The following is a 22200-nucleotide window of genomic DNA, read 5'->3' on the forward strand; positions in this document are numbered from 1 at the left end:
TTGTTTACCTTGTTTATTTATTTAAATTGTATAATTCCTTTTATTTCATTAAATCAGAAATTGCTCTCATTTTTAAAACGTTTTTTATAAGGTGTTCTTGTTTTTTCTACCATAATTTATGAGATTTGTATCTTATTTTGAAAAGCCTTTTTGATATTTTCATGAATTAGGAAAAGTGCCATATGCATATAAAGCTATGTTTTTTTAAAACTATTATTATCTTAAGAAGGGACATAGAGGCTTCACAGTTCAAACTCTGCCAGTGTAGACTTCTGCAGCCACAGCCATGTCTCTTGTAATTCAGTGTAACCTTTAAAAAGGTCCGGGGCTAACCATGCAATTCTACCAAAACATGTCCTCAAATGGCAGTGACGGATACATTTCTTAAAATTCACCAGGACGATCACATGACACATTTCAACACAAAGTCTATATTTCCTTTGTGGCCTCCTAGTTTGTAATATTCATGAATTTTGATGATTGTAGATAGAAATGTTGTTATGATTTTAAGTGATTTCCTTTGTGTATAAAGTCTGAAACTTTACTGGTGACTGGAACTTCTTCTGATCGACATTGACATTTCTTTGATTGAAACGGCAGCTCCTTAAATCCCTTGAAAATACAACGCTCCCCCCAGCTTTCGTCATCGTCGTGTTCCTCTCTGCTTTTGAGATTTGATTTATTCACATTTCAGCAACACAGCTACAAGCGGAGAGAGAAAGAGAGAAATGAAAGTGGGAAGAAATAAATTCTGGCTTTACCGACAATGACACACCCTCGTAGTCACACAAGGAAACTAAAGTCTTGTTTTTCAGGGCACTAGCACATATCCAGAGCATTCTCTCTGTCTCTGTCAGAGTAGGATTTGTGAATCGAGTCTCTGCTAAAGCCGTAAAGTACACATGTGACAGACGTGACTGCTGCTTTTTCAGGCGGTCTCGACGACCACATGACAAAGAAGGAATCTGATCCTGAGTGACAATTTTCAACTCTGCGGTGACCTGCCCGACTGTAAACAAGTGGGACGATGAAGAGATCAAACTGAGCACAGTGTTTGTGTGCAGACGTTTAGTCGAGCTTTGTTTCTGTAAATGTCCCTGAATTAATGGATTCATGTGCAATTACGGCAGAGCCTTCCCGAGTACGAAAAACCACAAGCAACCAGCACCATGTGTAGAGCGAGGGAGGGGGAATCTTTATCTCCACTTGGTCTTGTTGTGGCTCTTGTTTGTTGCTTTGTTTTTCCTCTTTGGGTTATCTAGCATACATCTCTCGGTAAACAAAACACACACACACACACACAGTCTTAGGGAATCAAACAAAACCCAGCTCCATTCATCTGCTGTGCAGCTGAATTCACGTGGTACACATTGTGATGTGTTCATCACTCAAGAATGTGTCCATTTTTAGCCAAAGTTACCAGTTTAAGACGGAGTATAAAGGTGAGAACAGAGGGCTTTGTTTTGACACCACAATACAAGAGGTACAATTCATAGTATTGAACTTTTAAATTCTCACAGGTGGTTGAAGTGGAAAAGAGAAACAATTGGAGATAGTTGGGGGGTTTAAACCATGCATGACAAAAACTGACACAAACTGTCACACGTCAACTATTAAAAAAATCAACCATGTTTTATGTAGTTTCAGGTGCAGAAAGGCATTAAAGATTAACACCTCGTGCAATACCAGGTCTCTGCAAATTACATGTGCATCATCAACACAGGTTCTAGTGTTGAAACCACATGCAGCCTTTGAAAGTAGAAAGAGGGGACCCTAACTGACACCTCTCTCAGGGCTGCTCATATTTGACAATTTTTACTTTTGTTTGTATAGTTTAGAAGCATAAAGAGCACTCACCAGGCCTGCTCATCAGAGCATCAACAGCTTTAATGCCTGTTCTCAAACTTTAAGTACTTTTGCAGCTTTTGCATGAAATCAGGCAGACAGAAGACGTCAAACTGTATGTGAATTTATCTGTCAGGAGAATGAGGTTTAAATTAGCCGAGGCTGCCAGGAAACGAGTGCAACCAGAAGCCTCCTCACACATTGAAAAAAATAAATAATAATAACTCAGGTGATGTGGAAAAAGAAAAGCTTATTATTTTGGTTCAACAACATTCTTATTTTAAACATAAACAAGAGATAAACCAAGTCCAGATCTCCATCAAATGTCCATGTTGTAAATTAATTTAGTATTTAGAAAAATGTTAATTAATTCAGAGAATTCAAAAGTTTCAAGAAAACTGCATTTTAAATGATTCATAATTTGTAAACAATAAAAACATCCACACAGCAACATGTAGAGGAGTGTTTTGCCGCCCTGACCTCACATCACACTGTAAGTTCAGAATGTGTTTTTCAGTCTGGTGTCCGCCTGATCCGCCTGCATGCTGCGTAAAGCTTTGATTTAAAAAACAAATGTCTTACAAAAATCAGCTAAGTTACAAGGTATTCGTGGAATGAGAGTGTTATGTAACGGGTGATGAATCAAGTTAAAGATGCCAGCAGGGAGGCTGGTTAGGAAAGAAATGTGAGGCCGAGCACTGAGCCCTGTTTGTTTCTCAAAAGCTTTTCCTTTTATTATTTCGTATTAACTGCTCATATTTTATTTTCTAAGTTTGGAAGCTGTTTTCAATAACCAGTGCTGTAACAGTTCAGTGTTTTAAAAAAAACAAATTATAGGATTTTCATAACAATGTCTGCACCAGGATCCCCACTTTTCTACAGCTGGATACAGCAACGTGAAGTCTAACACTATTCCTGCATCAAAGGTGACATATTCTCCTCCTCTTTAACCAGTTTCAATAAGTCTCAGAGCTCCTCAAAACATGTGTGTGAAGTTTCTTGTTCTAAATCCACTCTGATCCTGTATTTGATCATGTCTATAAACCTCTCTATTTCAGCCCTGCTCAGAACAGGCTGTTTCTGTGTCTGTACCTTTAAATGTAAATGAGCTGTGTCTGACCACACCCCCTCTCTGGAAGGGTTTGGTTGGCTCGGGCTTTCTCGCTCCATGTCCTATTGTTTACGGTGAGAAGGCGGACTCAGAGGGCAGAACAAACACCCAGCTGTGGGAGTGTCACCCACCTGGGGGAGGGGTTACTGCCCTTTGTGATGTCATGAAGGGAAAATCTCCAAACGGCCTGTTTGAGCACACATTTTCTGAAAAGTGGAGCAGGCAGAGGACGGACAGGATGGACTTTTCTCATCATTGGGGGATTTGTAGACAGACTAGAGACACATATTAGTGTTAGAAAAACAAGTGTTTTTTGCTTAATGTGACCTTCAAACAAAATTCTGAAAGTGTCTTTTGATACATAAACAACAGTAAAATATGCCCTGAGCACCCTGAATTACACTTCACTGTTGATATGAATGCATTTTATATCATGTCCTTAAATTATAAAATGTTAACAAGCATGTCTCGCTTGACTGCTTACATCAAAAACTGTTTTCTTACATCTTCATCTCCTATCATAACTGCATTTCTTCATGGTATATTAACTCTGTCATCACCATGTCCGAAGCATATTTGACACAACAAGGATATAACTGATCGTAACACTTAAATCATAAACTGAAAAAGCACAGCTTGTACCTTTACCGCACAGAACACCATGCAGATCATATCTAAACGTGCCTGTCCACATAACTGACATACTGTAACACTTCATGTTTGTCACGAGAGCTTTGAATGAACGCCTTTAAGGCATCAGGAACATCATCTCTTGGGCGAAGTTATATATATAATTTATACACACTTCTTAGTTGGCATGCACTTTAATATGTGATCAGTAGAAAAGCTGCTGAATCAAATCCCAGTTTGGCAGTTACCACAGTGTCTGGCTGTCCAAAAGTGCAACGAAGGGTCGAAATAAGATTTCTGATGTGGGTACTTCTTAAAACTGTATTTATAATGAAGTTTTCAAATTCAGAATTAATTTTTTTCTGCTCAATCAGCATTTTTTTGCATTTTATCAGACCACACAGGTTTTAACGAGACATCTTAGACTGTTTTTGTAGCTCTCCGTCAGATTAGCTCTGTAAGAGAGCATCTGTACTGTCTCTAAAGTGGTTTCCAGTATTTAATTCACTCTGGTGCGAAACAATTTCCTTTCCAGGCTAAGGTGAATTAAAATACCTCACCTCCCTGCTGCCCCTGGCCCCCAGCCAGCTGAGGAGCCTCTCGGCCTGGACGATGTGAGGCTCAAAGATCTACCTCAGTCACTCCACATCGCTTCGTTTAAAAGGTCTTTGAACAAACTCAAAGATGTACTTAAGTTAAAGTGAAGGAAATTAAGAGAGAATACAAAAACTGATAATTGATTAAACTTTCTATTCAGTGTATTTGTTGATGAAGAAATGAATAAGAAGTGAATGTACCAACAATGAGTCCTACGTTTTCTGGAGCTTAAAAGCTCATATTTGACCATATTTAAAATTAGAAGGTCAAACTGAAGGTGATCAAGAGTAAGGAACCTTAAGTAACTTTGACTTTAAATACAATCTACGCAGAAGAGGACATTTTTTTAGGTTGCAATGGAAGCAACTTGTCAATGACTAAGTAGTCCTGCCCCAAGTCCTTTCAATTAGATCTTTTACCGTATGCCTTGTATTACCGTGACACTGAGGCCATTCATTTTTGCACTACTCACAACTGCACTACTATTATCTTATTTAGCCTTGTATACTGTATATTAGTCTTTTTTGCTTATATTGTGTTAATATGTAATGTTAATATTTTGTACATTGAGAGCACAGTCACCAAAGACAAATTCCTTGTGTGTGTCGAAGCATACATGGTCAATAAAGCTAATTCTGATTCTCTCATTTGCTTTAATACAACCTGGACTCCTTTTTGCTTTGTCCAAGAAGTTATGTTTACTTCTAGTCTATGATACAGAACTAGTTTTTAGATAAGTACTTTAAGTAATAAAGTCTGTAACATCCTCTCAGAAATGTGCTAATCCCCCCCCCCCCCCCCCCAATAACCCATACTATAATGTTTGTGTGTGTTAGGACTTCTGGTATCCAGTGAATAACATGGTTAGATGGACTGAGGTCAGACCTAACTCGACCAGTCAAAAACATTCCTCTCTTTGGCCACAAGAACAAATAGTCCATAGTTTGTTTTCTCTGTTTACCGTGATTCTCCTGCTGGATTGTTATAAAATTCAGAACTTTACATAATTGAAAGGACACAAGCCTTAAAATGCTTACCCAATGTGGATGTGAAATGCTTCAAACAAAGTTGGGATGAAATGTAATACTCATTGTATCAATGACATGTCAACATGCAAAAGGAAACAAATGCGTCCTTTCTCCTGCTACTTAACCCACACGATACATCAGTATTACATTTGTTTGTTTCGTGTTTCAAGCAGATTTTAAATAAATCAATTACAGTTCTTTTTTTCCCCTGAAACCTTTCAAACGGTTGCCTGAGAAATGTACAATTCCCCAGCTGGACAGAACTTCAGCAGTAAATGTATTGCTATGATTTGGTGCTGCTCTAGACTCAACAGTGTGTTTCTGTCAGGCCCACAGGCTCCAGGCTTTGTAAAGCTTACCATCCCACCACACCCACTGCTGCTCAACAAGGCATCAATTTTTTTTTTTTTTTATGAATGCCCAAAGATGTTTGAGATCTCAGAAAAAAGGTTTGTTTTGTTTCCACCACAATGACATAAGGCCTGCAGTTGGAAACATTTCATACATTGAAGATGCACAATGAAGCTTCTCCTTTTTTATATCCACTGAAACGAGCTCTGAAACCCTTCACTACTCTCGGTAATATTTTCTGCCATCAGGTCGGATGCATATTATGTGGGCTTTTTGAAAACCGGTTACCTTATTGTCGAGTACAATGTTTTGAGTTAAATTGGATTTGGCTGATGAATGGGAAGATTAAACAATTACTTGATTTTTACTATTTTAGTGCTTTATTCTACTCAGTCTTCAACCCAACACAAAATGATTAATTCAGCCAATTAGAGTTCAACTTTTTCAAGATGCACTTTGAGAGTTTTCTGGAAGCACAGCGTCCTCCTCCACCTCTTTATAACTTTATCATTTAAAGAGGACATAACAGTCCCCCTGTCGTCTAAAAGAAGCATCTGTGCTTTGGTCAAAATATAACATGAATTAAACACCAGAGGAGGTTTGTGACCCTGTATAAACCAGCTCTCTCTGAACGCTCCGTCTTGGTGTGTGTGTCTCTTTAAATGTGCAATGAGCCCCCCCCCTCCCCCCATTTTCCCAGTAGACATCACTCCTCTGTAGAGAGAATAAAAATGGCGGACCTGCGCAAAAGTTTTGCTCTTGGCTGGGGGTGGAGTCCATGGGTGGAGATACCAGGGGAGGGGAGGGGATTTTTTTTTACCAGAATCCCACTGACATAACAATTTGAAACAAAGCATTTTTCTCTGTGTTGTAAGACTTATGCAAAACACAAACAAAGGACTGGATGGGTTTATTTCACATTTTGTGGGTCGGTAGACACTCAGGTTACCCAAATATATGTCCAGAAACACTGTAAGACTGGATTTCTCATAATATGTCCCCTTTAAGTGAATGAAGGATTATAGTCACTGGACATGAAGATCAGTGAAAGAAGCTGCTCTTAACACCTGAAGCCCCCCAAAATACCTTGGAGAAACACAGATTTTATCCAGTGTTCTTGTTGGTTTTAATCACTTTATCAGTTTGTTCTTGAAGACACGGCTTCACCACTTAATTCAGCTGTCAGTAAAAGTCTAATGAACATATATTTAAAGTGAAATGTATTGCCGTTGCTCCTGCATTGCTCTGTCTGTTTGCAGCCAACAATTAAAAAGGCACAGATTCAACTTGAAACATCACCTTTCGGATTGGAAGCCCCATGTATTTTAGTCCTCTATCTGACAGCAGTATTTAGTACAGAGGCTGAGCGAGCCAGCTGGTTTGCTTTCACTTCAACGGAGAAGACTCGTGTAAAAAAAAAAGAATCAAATAAACAATAAACTAACTTTGATAAAACACTGTTCTTAAGAGCATAACATTTTGAAGTGGCCAAGCTAAACAGTGTCTATTGAAAAGAGTTACAGACTAAAAGGAAACTTCCAGTTCTGTGAATACACAAAAGGCAAACAACACACACTGACCAAAAAGAACAAAATAATGTGCAAACACACCAAAACGCGCAACAAACAAACCCACACAGTGGATCTGTGGAACAGTGTGGGAGGACAGACAGACAGAGAGAGTGAATCTGAGTAAGTGAGAGGGAGGGAAACGGCGGTGGAGAGAAGTTGCCGGAGTTGATTGGAGCAGAGCCAGGGAGTGAAATTGTAGATAGTGTGGAGAAACTGTGGTTTACTGTGAAACAGCTGTGTCAGCTTTCAGCGTGCACACTGGACACCTCATGCACACACACACACACACACACACACACACACACACACACATACATACACACACACACACACACAACAGACTAAATCAAACACGTATGCATTCCCCCTGCGATACCTCTGACCCACACGCAGACTGGCACCAGAACATGGCTGCACACGGCATCCATCAGACGCCTAGAGCCACCGGCATTAACATTAATGTCGCCCATACACAGGAGCGTCTGACTTTGTTTTGACAGCTTCTAAAAGTGAGTCACACAGACAGGCGGAGCAAACATCACGCATCGACGTGGACAGATGGGACCATATATCAACCGATCCATGCATCCCAAATCTGACCAAACAATCGGAACGTGCCGGGCAAACAAAAGAAGGCTGGATGGTGGATGAGTGATGGGAGTGTTGAAGCGCTGGCGCTGTTAAATGGGCCATCTGCACCTCTCACATCTAATTTTGGAAAAGGAAGGGAGCGAGTTGAAATGACTGGTGTCATAACTCCCGCAAGCGGCCAGAGAGAGAGACGAGTCTGTGCAGAAGAGATCTGACCTGACACAGATACTATTTAAATAAACGACTATTATAAAAAATACTATTTATGTTTTCAACACAAAGTTTACTTGAGCAGGCGTGATTAAAGGCAGCCAAAGCATATTTGGCATCCCTTTTTATTTTTGGCTTATCGGCTGTTTTGAAAACCAAATAACGGATTTTTGAGTGGGTTGTTTTTTTGGGCAATGAGAGGCGAGCCGAGCAGATTTTCAGTAAGTTAAGAGTAAACACTGACTAGGTAGAGAATTAGGTGGAATTAAAATGTTCAAATAAAAAAATAACCGACTAGAATAAGGGTTAAATAGTCTCAGAAATAGTTTAAGTAAACACGTAAGTCATTCTGTGGGAAGATCATAGATGTATTGCCTTAAGGCCTGAAAGTTAAACCAGTAATGCAACTGTTCAAGCCAATGAATGTAATCGCAACATCCCTTTTGAGCCGTGTGGTTTGGAATCAATAGGCCTGCGGTTTTACCTGCAGCACAGGTGCAAGAGAAAAACACAACCCAGTCTGTGTAGTGGTAGCCATGTAAATACAGGAGGAGGGGGGGGGATCAACATAGATTACAAACAGAGGCTCTGTGGTAGTTTGTTTCTGTTTGTTGTTGTTCTTCTTTTTTGGCTCTGTTTTTGGGGTCAGCAGATATTCAGCGCTTATGACGGCACTCAGTCGCAGCTGCAAGTAGTAAATAATTAAGAATGATGACAGTTTATTTCCTCTCAGTACGGCTTAACCCTCAAGACTGCCAACAATATATGCACCCACACACACTCACACACGCAGACACACAGCAAGCTGCCTGCTTATAGTTTAATAGACTTTAGGCTGCTGGTCAGTATGAGATTTATTAGGTTTTTTTTATTTATTACATTATTACTTTCTGGGTTTGCTCAACTGAATATACCGAGTAAGAAGTTGTGCAAAGAGTGAGCGTGCGTGACCTGATGGGTACAAGTCACCATCACGGCTAACAACAGCTACCGGAGTTGAAAAGATGCAGCAGAACTGTACAGCACAGCAAAGTGTCTGTTACTGCAGACTGACAGACAGATCTCACCACTGAGCCATATGTTACCATCACTTGTCATTTCATTAAGAACTGGGGTTTGAAGACCACTTTGCTGAAGACACACAAACTGATGAGTGACACACAGAAGAAAAAACTGTGCGTACCACAGGGATGTCTGCATCTGACATTATTTTTACAGTAAAGAATATGAACACAGTGAGTACCTGAGTGCATGTAAACAAGGTAAAGAGAGCCCTCAAGAATCAAAATGACTGTAAATGCCAAACCTGAGAAGTGAACCTCCGGTCCCTTTACAGACTGAACTACTGCCATTCCCCCAAAAACTGCTCACCGTTGTAGCACTGTCCATCTCTCTTTTCTTAAAGCAGGGTTGTTTCTGGTATTTAAAAGCCTTAGCAATGAGCATATCTGATTTTATGTTTTCTGATTCCATCACAAAAATAAGCCAAAAGTGCAAAGTTTTATTCTGTATTTAATTTAGTCAGAAAAACAAATAAGATCAAATGATCTCAAACTTTTAATCCCTTTTAGTTTGAGATTAAAAACTCCTGCCGTGCCTCTGAGTGTCCTCTCTGCTGCTGTTTTAACTTTAGAGCACTTTAACTGTATTTTAAGTTTTAGATTTAATGAATTTAAATTAACTAAATACATGTTCTTTCTTTTTTACTAAATATTAATTCCTTAAAAACAGACATAAAGCATGCTCAATCTATTGGCTCTGCTTCATAAATAATTAATTAAAGTAAGATTCAAGCTCTCACTGAAATGAATTCCTCTACACTGGTGCATTTCATTGTCATTATTAGAACTTCATAAGATGATACAGAGCCACTGTCTACATGAGCTGTAATGCAAAACAATCAGCCAATCATAAACACACAAAATCAAACTATCTCAAAGCAGAAACACAAGCAACGGCCCACTATCACCACACCTGAATACATGCTGTTATAAAGGAACATATTATTCAAAGTAGACCCCACACACACACACACACTGATGTGAACGGCCCAGCCGTGTGAAGGAGAACGCGTCTAGTCTGAGGAAAATGAAGCATGTACCTTTTTTTATTGTTTTCATGTTGCATCATTTTTCATAATGGCTCAGTCTAAAGGACGAGGCGGCCTGCAGTGTGCATGTGTTAGAAAGAGAGCGACTACATATGAATGCGTTCTTCTTCTGCAGTAAACTCTGGGGCATTTGGATACAGGCCTACTGCACGCCACAATCAGCGTTACACTAAAACAAATCTGACCCGAGCTGACTCCTGCCCCGGCCAGGAGTAAAATAAGAGTCTTAAACGCTACACAATGCAGCACACAGCAGGAGCACAAAGAAGAACCGGGTAGAGCAACATAGTAGAAAGATAACAAGAACAAAAAAAAACAATGCAAAACAAGGAGTGAGAGAGAGAGGGAGGGGGAGAGAGAGAAAGAGAGTGGAACGTAGAAAGAGAAGAGAGAAAAAAAAGCATTAAATGCTGGCAGTGGAGGAGAAGAAGGGCAACGCGAGGAAGTGAGGCAGAGACAGAGCACGTTTAAAGGCAAATTAAGATTTTACTGCTACCAGGAATTTGATTTAAGAGCGAATTTAGGAACCAAAACAACTAAACAAAAAACAAGGGGGAAAGCTGTTATGCATTAAGCCCGTTCTATATAGTGGACAAAGTATGCAAATAAAACTCGGCCCTATCACCTGAGGGAAATCCAGAAAGACGACGACAACAACATACAGGGGAAAAAAATCTATTTTAATCTTTGCGAAATTCAGATGGATTGCAATGAAAATCCTTGCATGCCAAAATTACATTTTTTATGTATTGTTAATAAAAATATCTGGTTTACAATGAATTCTGTTGTGCCAGAACAGTAATCTTCATACCATTTAATTACAATGTAATCAATATTATTGGACTTTAACGTCACCTTGACTCTGAATTTAAATGAATATTGGAGGGATTATTGAGCTCAAGCGTTATGTAATCCCTGCTGTACATACTGTACTCAGCGCAGTATGTTCAGTATGTACTGATTGTATTATAAGCAGGGACAAACCCACCGACGAAGCACCTTAAAAACTCAATCATCAGGGATACACATCTGGATAATGGAGTCATTAAAGTCTGGGTTAAGTGGATTTTCCATACACTGTCCCTGTGTTCCCTGATAATGCACAGTAGAGCACGACACTCCAGAGGAAACGTTCACCAGAGAGAGGAGCAGGACTTCTGACTCGGTTATATTAATCACACTCACACACACACACACACACACACACACACACACACACACACACACACACACACACACACACACACACACACAGCCTGTGTTTAGGCCGATGGACAAAGAGCTGATGAGCACGGTCAGAAACGGAAGAGAACAAGGAGTATATATAGATGTTCAAATTATCATAAAGTGAAAAGATATCTTACAAAAGGAGAGGGGGGATAAATTAAAATAACATTAAATTAATCTGTTTAAACATTAACCTCCTGATCCCTTCATTCCCGTTTCATTTGCCCTGAAGTGGATTCACAGTTACAGCTGATAATATAATTAATGCTTGAAACTTATTCCTGCACTTCATTAAAGTCGAATAATGTGCATAATAAAAGAAAGGCATGCCTGCAGTGGCCTTAAGAGCTCAAGACAGTGAGAATTAAAGAAAAGGAAATGCAAATAGATTTTAAAGTCTTTGACATGCGAGTAGAATTCAGAAAACAAGCTGCGAAATACAGACAACAAAACCGATCACAATGTTTCTGCCAAATACCACAAAAGATCCAGATACTGATACAACAGCACAATATAAAAAACACAACCAAAGACCATTAAGGACCAGATACAACAACACAACTAAATACCACAACGACCAAAGACCGTAACAAACCAGATACTGCAACACAACAAAAGTCTATTGAAGAACCATGCAAAATAAAACAAATACCACAAAATAACTGGAATCTGTAACACACCCCATAATACTACAACACAATTAAAAACCATTAAAGGACCATACACTGCTACACAACTAAAAACCATTAAAGGACCATACACTGCTACACAACTAAAAACCATTAAAGGACCATACACTGCTCCTCGTTGTTTGCTTATTTTGTATAATTAATTAATCATTTTGTTAATCAGTATTTCATTCTGTCGTTTTTGCAGCAGTCTTTTAATAATTTGGGTGAGTTAAAAACTAAGATTTTTGAATGTAACTGTTTTTATTTATGTTGTTACCATTATTTGTATTTATTCTCTTAGTGCATATTTATTTAGTTTTGTTGAACTCTCGACATCTTTGATAATTCCCTCAGTGATTCTTTGAGATTTAAATAAAGGTCTGAACAACTGAATGATTGCATTGAAAGAGTAATCTAAATGTTAGAAATAATGTAGTTGATTTTCTTTTGTTCCGTTCCCCCCCCCCTTCCCTCCAATTTTTTCACGACCCCCCCATTGCCCCCTGGCAACCCTGTGGGGGGTCCCAACCCCCACTGTGAAAAACACTGATGTAGGACATTAAACAAATTAATCAACGGTACCAACTAAGACATCATGTCTCTGAAATTAATTAGACATCATTTCATTCACATATGCTGTCGATCTTGAAGCCGTCCTGAATTTATAAAGTAGCTCAATTTGTAATGATGGACTAATAGGACAGGAAATTATAAATTAGGTAGACACTGAGATACAGTCAAGAATTGTAAATGTTAATTATTTAAAGAGATAAAAAAAGAAACCAGGATTCAAAATGCCAATTTTAGGACTCTCCAAGACATTTGTAATTCCAGCAGGAACTGATTTAAAGAGCAATAATAAATCTTAAAGCTGACAGAAAGGTTTCAGATTAAGCTACAGTGTCATCAGAGCTATAAACCAATAGGAGAACAGCAAAGATCAGAGCGACTTCTACAATTTAAGTCACAGTTTTTACACATTTTGGAGAAGTTCCTTAAAGTACCAGGGAGATAGAAACAGAGACATGCGCACTTTAAGTAAATGTTAAATATGATTTATTTTTGAATTCCAAAAGTCGCAGTGCTGATCTCCATGTGAGAACAGTTATGTAGTTAGGAGTGTTCTGCATACAGGACATGAAGTCCTGCTATTTTTAGTGAAGCACACAAGACACAGAATATAAAAGTTTGTTCTGAGCTTGACAGATCTGGAAGATATCTGCAGAACAAAAAGCACCTGTGGTTCCATGGTGAAAATGGGATACCTAGTGTGTGGCTTTTAAGACTTTTAGATTTTATAGAAAGCTGCATGCTGGCAGTAAAACTATGAGAAAACGTGTGTGTGTGTGTGTGTGTGTGTGTGTGTGTGTGTGTGTGTGTGTGTGTGTGTGTGTGTGTGTGTGTGTGTGTGTGTGTGTGTGTGTAGGAGGGAGAGAGAGAGCGAAACATGCTTGGTCCTGTACCGTCAGCTTTAGCCTGCTGTTCTACATTTACTCTGCATCCAATGTGCGCGTGTACACGTGTCAAAAAAGATGCAGGCAGGAAAGAGAAATTACAGGAAGATAGTGAGGCATGAAATATTTCTATATTTATGGCAGTGGTAATAAAGGGTATTGACTTTAAGTGCGTTCAGAGGGTGTGTGTGTGGGCATGCAGCGCGGTGCTCGCTCATCCACATCACATTTGGATGACTAATTGTCCCACAAACAGGATGAGATGGGCGGAGCCTTCTGTGGGGGGCCCGCTGTGTTACAACCAATCACTCTCTGTGGGCTTGTCTCTCTCTCTCTCTCTCGCCCTCGCTCTCTCTCTCTCTCTCTTCTCTTCTCAGCTACAGCGTCAGGGAAAAAAAAAAGAGAAAATGAGGAAGGGAAGGGAAAAAAAGGTTGAGAGAGGTTAGTAGCTCACTGAGAGCCCCTTGCACCGGGCCTCAGACAGACACAGAAAGAGCGAATTGAGAAGCTGAATCTCATTCTCCAGTGTTTTATGTTTCCGTCGCACTTCGGGGCGATTCCCTGTAAAATGTAGAAATTTTAAAAGGCCATTTTGGGAGAGCATTATTAAATGATGACAGCCACAAGATGACGTGTGGCAGGAGGGAAAAATGGAGCTTTCACTTTCCCTATGAAGACATATCTTATTTGACTCCTCTGCACATACAGACACATTACAATAACAATCATGGAGCTCCAAATGATGACACGTGAGAGAGTATCTCGGGCTACCTCACCCACCTTGATTACATGAATCATCAGTCAAGAATGGATTTCATATGGTTTAAGTTTAATCACAGCAAAAATATTCTTTCAACAGTGTCATTGTACACAGAGCGGCACACACTAAGAGCATGGCAGGCAAATCTCAAGAGAAGGAGGTGATGGAGGAGTTAATCGCTCTGCAGGTTTGCTGCACGTTTCTGTGACTGGGTGGAGATGTAAACAGAAAATGTTCAGAATTATAGGTAGGCTTTTTGGTTTAAAAAAAGACATCCATAAGAATGTCTAGTGTAGTGAAATCAGCTTTAAGTTACGAGTGTTACAGTGATCAGATCATTAGACAGATGAAAATGTATTGGACAAATTATTCCTTGAAAAAATGTTAAAGAGGACACATTACCCTCCTTTTCTACCTTTTCAAACAGTCCCCTGCGATCTAAATGAAATATCTGTTTTGTGCTTTGGTCAAAATATAACATGAATCAAACACCAGAGGAGGTTTGTGACCCTGTATAAACCAGCTCTCTCAGAACGCTCCGTTTTGGTGTGTGTGTCTCTTTAAATCTTTAAATGCAATGAGCCCCCCCCCCGAGTTTTCCCCGTAGACATCACTCCTCTGTAGCGAGAACAAAAAGTTTTGTTCCAGGCTGGGGGTGGAGTCCATGGATGGAGATACCAGGAGAGGGGAGGGGATTTTTTTTTACCAGAATCCCACTGTGACATCACAAGGAGAGCACATTTGAAACAGAGCATTTTTCTCTGTGTTGTAAGACTTATGCAGACCACAAACAAAGGACTGGATGGATTTATTTCACATTTTGTGGGTCAGTAGACACTCAGGTTACCCAGATATATGTTCAAAAACACTGTTCAAGTGGATTTTTTCATAATATGTCCCCTTTAAAATTACTCACTTCAGACTAACTGAAGTTGATGCTGCATGCTTGTTGAAATCATGATGCACATTTTATTTTTCATTTCAATAAGAACCACAGTAGACTGAAGGCCTTTTAGAGAGAATTGGCAATTTCAAATACCAAATTTAACAATACTTTCCTGTTAAAGTCGGAGATTTGATTCATTGTTAATGATGATGCATGCATTTTAAAGTCTTTATCATGATGCAAAAACATCGACCTTTTGAAAGTCAAAACCCTCCTCACGCTGGATTTAATGTTTGAAGTTATGATCTGTCTGTCACTTTACGTTTCTGCTCTTTCATGGCCCACAAAGCAGAATATTGAAGTACCTGCACTGCTATGAGTCCACCAAAGACCAATTCATACTCACACTTCAGGTTTAATGGGTGGCTGCACTAATGAGGCAGTCATGCTTTAAATGTTGCAGTAAAACACGTTCAAGTTAACTCTCACATCAGTCTAATTAAAAGGCCCCTGTTTAAAAATCAATGGAAACCGAGTGCGTTCGCCCACAGAAAGGCAGAGACGGTAACAATGTGACTTTTGGCTCCTTCTGGAAATCTCTTCAGCGTGGAGCTTGGTAGTCTGATTCCAATTAAACTGAGGTCAGAGTCAATGAGCGAGCCGTTCACATTAGGAAACAGAGGCAGACTTGGATTATCTCATGTTTTAAATGCCTGTTGTTTGTGTGACAGTGGTATAGTAATGAGATCCCTGCTTGATACAGACAGTCACATTTTAAGACATTTTCCATTTATTTTTCCATCATGTCACAGAGCAAAAGTTGACCAGGCGGTTTTCGTTTTGCCTGAGGTGTTATTCCCCCATGTTGCAAAATTTCAGAAATCCAATTTGTTTTTTTAACCCTTACCCTAACTGCACAGGAAAATGTTGTGGTGATAGGTCAAATCAGCAACAGGAAGTGACTGTATCCACAGCTGATGAACTGATTTTCTTATTATTATCTTTTGGCAATTTTAAAAAACAGATTGCATGCTTTAATGTGTCGACTTCATCAGCATGCACACCAATATATTGCAGGCCGGGCTCTGCAAAAGAACGGCTCGAAATTGACTCGTGCAGGGCCTAATCATCAGGGATTTTTTTTTTAAATTCATTTTCTATTATGTTTTTTTTATTATTATTATTTTTTTTATAAACAACAATTGCGGTGGAATTGGGTAGTTAAAAAAAACCCAGTGGCCTCTGATGAAACTGCAACCTTCAGCCATTCAGTCACATAAAAACATCCTTTGTGGAACTAATTTAGGGATTATTTCAAGGCGTTAACGTTGACAAAAAAAATTCCTTCCATTCCATTTTCTTTTTATGCAGCCAAATCCTAGAGGTGATAGGGAAAAGAAGAGACTTCTATACAGCTTTACTGAGCCAATAAAAATTCAAACATAATCGGATAGACGGTGTATCTCGTCCTAAGCACAGCCGAGCACCGCTGATGGGTGTTGAATAAATGACTTATTTTGTTGAACATGGGACAAAGTCGTATCTTAAAGTGTACAGTCAGTGACCTAATGTCGGGAGAAAAGGTTTTAGGATGTGATAATGTTTCATTTCAACGCCATGATTCCCTGCCATTCTTCTATCTAATAAACTACGGCGACTGAAGTCAGTGCTGTCATTAGATGAATATAAGATTAAAAACCTTTCTGGCAGAAAAACTGTAAACCATAAAATGTGATGCAAACAATTAACCTCTTCAGGCGGGGTTACTGTAGCATCAAGCAAAGTAAGGGGAATAAATCGCAGCCTGGGCCAGCATAATAACTTTTTTTTAAATATACTGAATTGAAGGCTGATCAAGATCTCCTGTCTGAGTTTACTCGCCAAAAAGACAGACTGCTGGTGATTTTAGACTCCTGTTAAGCATTTAAGCTTCTCTCTGGACGCATTAAGCCCTGCTCAAAGAAAAGTGGGGCCTGTGCTTTATCTTAAGTCAGCCTGACAGTTTGAATGGATGCTGATGAACATTATGAAGGACTGGCTGCTCTGTGCCTGGAGGGACAACTTGGTCACTATTGCAATTGACCAACAAGAAAATGTCATTAGTAAAGATTTGGCTCCACTGGTTATTGGAAAGAGTTTCTAATAAAGACGTGGTTACATTGATGTCACAAACAAACAGAGAGTAGAGGAGGAGACACATTCTAATTTTTCGACAAAAACTGCCAGTTTGATTGTGCAATTTAGAAAATGCATGAGACTTTTTATTTTTGTTGTTGCAGTGCTGAAACATGCATCGATATAGTGACTTTTAACATGGAGCTTTAAAGATCTGGTGATTGTGACAACCCTTCACACTATCTATGACTAACAGGTCAAGGAGTAATCTGTAAGAAATCCACTGCAATAAAATCCTACATCATGTGCAACATATTTCCAATGATGATTAACCTTCAAACCCCCTGGAAATTGAACCTCAAACCCCGTCAGTGCCCATGTTGTGCTAAGCTCCCCTAGACCACCCCATGCAGCTCCAGCCTCATGATCTCATGTGGTTTTAGCCTCTTTTCACCACCACGGAGTCGTTCGGTCGTTGAAACATTAGAACTTGAATTTCTATAAGCACTGCTTCTATGGTAGCCTGTGACCTCAAACTGCGAGGTGAGCCGCTATTGACGTTTATCTCACCAAGACCCTTAGGGCCTTCAAATGAGACCTAATCACACCAGCCACAACACCAGAGCCTCCACTACATTTATGTTGTAGCTACACAATTACACCTCATAAGGAATCCATTAGCCCCTGTTCACATTAAGGAGGGAGGAGGAGGAGGAGAGGGGGAACAAAAGAACAATAAAAATGAAGTAATCTGCTACATGTGAACATCACAATGCAAACACATATCTGTTTTTTCACTTTTCCTTCCCTGATTTATTTCTTTTCAACGCTGATTCCAACCTCCGGTAAGTTCATACAGCGTGTGACTTTTTTGTCACTGCAAACACCTGGTGCCTGGTAGGCTTTTTCCTTTGGGAACAAAACGTCAACCACACACAGGGAGTGATGCGTTTTGTTTGAAATAAGCAGAAGAGAAAGTGGCTGGTGTGTGAGCACCGTGGTTCAACAGACAAAAGGGAAAATTCAAGAGGAAAGACAACAGAGCTGTTTGAATGACAGGACAGGAGAGCTGAGAAGTGCAGAGCAGCGATCAAAAAATGGAAGAGTGATTAGTGCGACTTTCACTCTACTTCAAGTCTATCTCCATGTCTCTTTATGGCATTGTAATAAGAATGTCTCCTCTCTTCTCTGTGAGGAGTGCATTCAGTTGAAAATCTCTGATGGATGATGATATTTCTCACTGCTGACATGACTTCTGTTCGATGCATTACCAGAGCTGTTGTGATCAAGGGGAGCCATTCCAGGCATACTTTTAAGGACCAGTATCAGCAAAAATAAAGGCTATCAAGTTCTGATCCACTGTTGTGTTTTCCATCTTAGTCTGCATGTGAAAAAAAGATTGCCAAAGTGGTAAAAAAAAAGAAAGAAAAAGAAATCAGTTCAGAATCCAACAATTTATCATCTCGGCTCTGTCTTTATCAGTTGCAAAGGGCGGTGTGCAAAACATTCAATTTATTGAATGCAATTATCTTCAAGGAACAAACACTCGTCTTTGTGGATGTTTATTTGAAACGTTTCATGAATAACCTTTAGACGTGATGGATACAGTATGAGTTATTATCATCTCAGTGAGAAGGAGCATCAGATCAGACTCAGAAAGCTAACGATAAGAAGGACTCAGATCAGGATGAAGAGCCAAAAAAAACAACTTCATGTGCACATCCCGACGCAATGATTGCTGATTTAAATCATCAATTGGCAAACCAAAACCTGAGCTTATTGTCTACGACAAAGGAATCATCTAAATCTGCCAACAGTGGAGATTTAAGTGGAAGCAGTCTCCAAATATTTGTCTGGTGAAATCCTTTTTCACAGTGTTGATTCAGGATCACACCGAGCCAAAGCAGCATCTAAACCTGCCAAATATAAATACATTACTGAATGACCTCCTAATACCCCCAAACAATGTAAGCAAGCACGGGGAAAGTGAAGAGACAACAGCGTCATGCATCTGCCTCCACCTACACTTGAAAAAAGGGTGCTCTACATCTCATGAAAATGCACGGCAAACTCCCACTGGAAAGCCTGCACACCATGTACGAAGACAGTCAACCCAGAAGTAGGTCAAAAGTGGTACTCTGCATGGAGGGTTAGTGATTCAAAGATCTATTCAGTGTGAAAATAAACATTTTTTTAGTAGAAAAAAAAAACGTGACTGATTTCACCAAGGTAGCTGCTCTTTGAAGATTTCAGGATTTTCCCACAATGGTTCGCTTTGCAAAATCGATTATCAACATTGCTTTATTACACTTTCTATTTTGGCATCACTGCTAAATTTTAAAGGTATTTATTTCAAGCCACAACTCTTGGGTGGTTACACTGTCAACTATCATCTTGATTGATCAACAAGCTGTTGGGTCCTAGAAAAGTCATAAAAATAGTTTAAAGTGTTGATCGCTGGTTGCCAAAGCCTAACATGCCACCTCAAATGTTTGGATCAATCCACAGAGAAACGAAATCCAGTTTTTATCAAAGCAAAGTGAAGAAAACAGAATCTCCAGGAAGCTGGAATCAGAGGATTTGTTTGTTTGTTTGTTTGTTTTTAAGCAATAACTACAACCACAGTTAACGAATCATCACAAATTGCCATTGACTTGTTTAATGGTTGACAGTTTAATAATTAATAATGATCTATTGTAGATCAAACAAATAGTCAGTTAATAAGGAATATACTCACCAGACTCATCCATGCCACTGAAAACAGTTGTAAACTGCAGACCTGTTAAACACCCCCGTTATTACGGTATACTACTGTAATAACAGTTTCACCAACCACAGTTTATAAAACTGTCCACCCATAGCTCAAAGACTCTTCCTGTATTGCACCTTATATTTTGTGAACCACTGTAACAAACTAACATAGTCATCTAACAAACTGTGTTTCTGTGTTGTAATGAGACAACATTGCGACCAACATTTCAGGCGAAAAAGAAGCCGCACTAACTTCGAACTCAATGAACTCAGCCAGCACACTCTAGACGTTTCGCTCAGAAACAACTTTTAAAGCGAGTGTGGACTCGAATGTAAAAAAAAAAAAACTGTGACTGCGTTCGTATGCCCTCATAATGCACACATGCGTTCCATATTGCAGCTTACATTTGAAAATAGTGTGCTGCACCTTGAGGCCCACATGCATCTGTTATCATTTTACAACAAGCCTGTAACTCAGCAGAGAGCAAACCTCCTGAGCACAATGTGCCCCACTAAAGTCCTCATTACAGAAAAAGAGCTTTTGTATCCCACTGAGGTACAAGCAGGGTGGGAGGAACCTTTAGATGAAGGAGTCGACACAGTGAAGTGACAGAGCGATTGTTCCTCTTCAGAATGAGAAACTGTTTGTTGACTCTGTAGATTCAGTGTATGATGTGTATCCTGAGAAATAGAAAGTGTATATTACTTCAGACATGATACCATGCTCTCTCTCTCTCAGATGGAGGGTTCTGGTGGAGCAGCGGTGGGAGGTAAGTGGTCAGTGAATCATGTTATTGCAGGGTGTAGCATGGTGTGTTTACTCACAACACAGGAGAGCAGCAGCAGCAGCAGCCTGGTAAGATCACAATGTGCCAAAACAAGCAAACTTACAAAAAGTGAAACAAACCCACAATGTAGCAAAATACAACACAGCATGTTCTTCAATAAATAAAACATTAACTTTCTTATCGTGCGGTCGCCTTTGCCCCAAATCTGCCGAAAGTGCTACGATAGTCTTTCATCATATCAACAGAATCAACATGAGAAAAAAAAGGGGGCTGGAACTGTCCCTGTGTATTCAACTCAGACCACCAACACAGGAGTAATGCTCAAGGGAACAAGTATCAGTGTCCATACATTAAACTAATGCCACTATTTCAATTCAGTTAAAAAAAAAAAAAAGGATTGGTGGTTCTGTTCAAAGAGGAATGCATAAAGATTAATTTTTACATAATGACAGCAGGCAATAACCACTGAAGAGAAACATGATTTGATATGGTTTGAATTATCAACAATAATCTCATAACCAATACTAAAGCACAACCAATTGCCCCCTGTCTTCACACTGGATGTTACACAGTCTGTATCTGATGGTTGCAATTATCAGATAGTAAACACATTTCATAGAACGTGTAACAGATGGGAAACTTAAGCACTTCAATAACTTTTCAAATTAAATTGGGATGATATGTAGAGTCGCACTTACACAAATTCAACCATCACTTATCTCCACCCCTCCACTTGTAGAGATACTGAACATGTCATCACGATGTCTATAAGACCTATTTCACTGAAAGGTGTCTTTAGTCAGTCAGCCTGATCGGTCAGAAGCTCAAGAGAGTGGAATTTAATCCCAGATCACATCAGACAACCAAACAGATATCAAAATAACAAATGAAAACGATGGATTGTTAATAATACATGACAGCACTAAACTCTCCCTTTATCCTCACAATAAGTCCTGCAAAGTGGATTCTATATAAGCTCCTACTTATTCTACTGTCTTTAACAAATGTGCATCCTGTGCATTTTAAACTGAATTTGTAATTTAACACTTTAATAATGAGTCTTTTAGCCAAGTTCGGTATTTATTTACCATGTTTATTTAGACATTTGGGATGACATTGGACTAAACTAAACTGTTGTGGCTGATTGAAGTCTATCCACCCTGGTACCATTCTCCTCCACTTAGCACCATGCTGATCTGTCCTTTGTCTTCTCCGCCTGCAGCCTCCAGAGACTGACAACCTCCGGGACGGGAGGCATGTAAAAGAGACTTCTATAGGATTCCACGATCCACGATGTGCTCATCAGTTTGTCAGAGACAGCCATGGATACGCGTTCATTCAATGCATGCCGCGTAAAGACCTCCATTTTCGTCTTATTTTTCCCTATCGGCGTTGTTGGATCTGCAGGGGATTTGCGCACTGGCCCCGCTGCAGCCAGAGCAGAGCAGGCATACACATGTGGAATGTGGAGGGAAGCACACCCGCCTTTAACAATAACAACCAT

General features: G+C 39.6%; 1 protein-coding gene across 2 annotated transcripts in view; it reads right to left on the bottom strand.

The window, feature by feature from the left end:
- Positions 1-22200, bottom strand: part of LOC109985589 (vitamin D3 receptor A) — a 93095-nt gene that overhangs the window by 69460 nt on the left and 1435 nt on the right. The window lies entirely within an intron of this gene.

The sequence above is a fragment of the Labrus bergylta genome, chromosome 12 (genome assembly GCF_963930695.1).
Source record: "Labrus bergylta chromosome 12, fLabBer1.1, whole genome shotgun sequence".
NCBI lineage: Eukaryota > Metazoa > Chordata > Actinopteri > Labriformes > Labridae > Labrus > Labrus bergylta.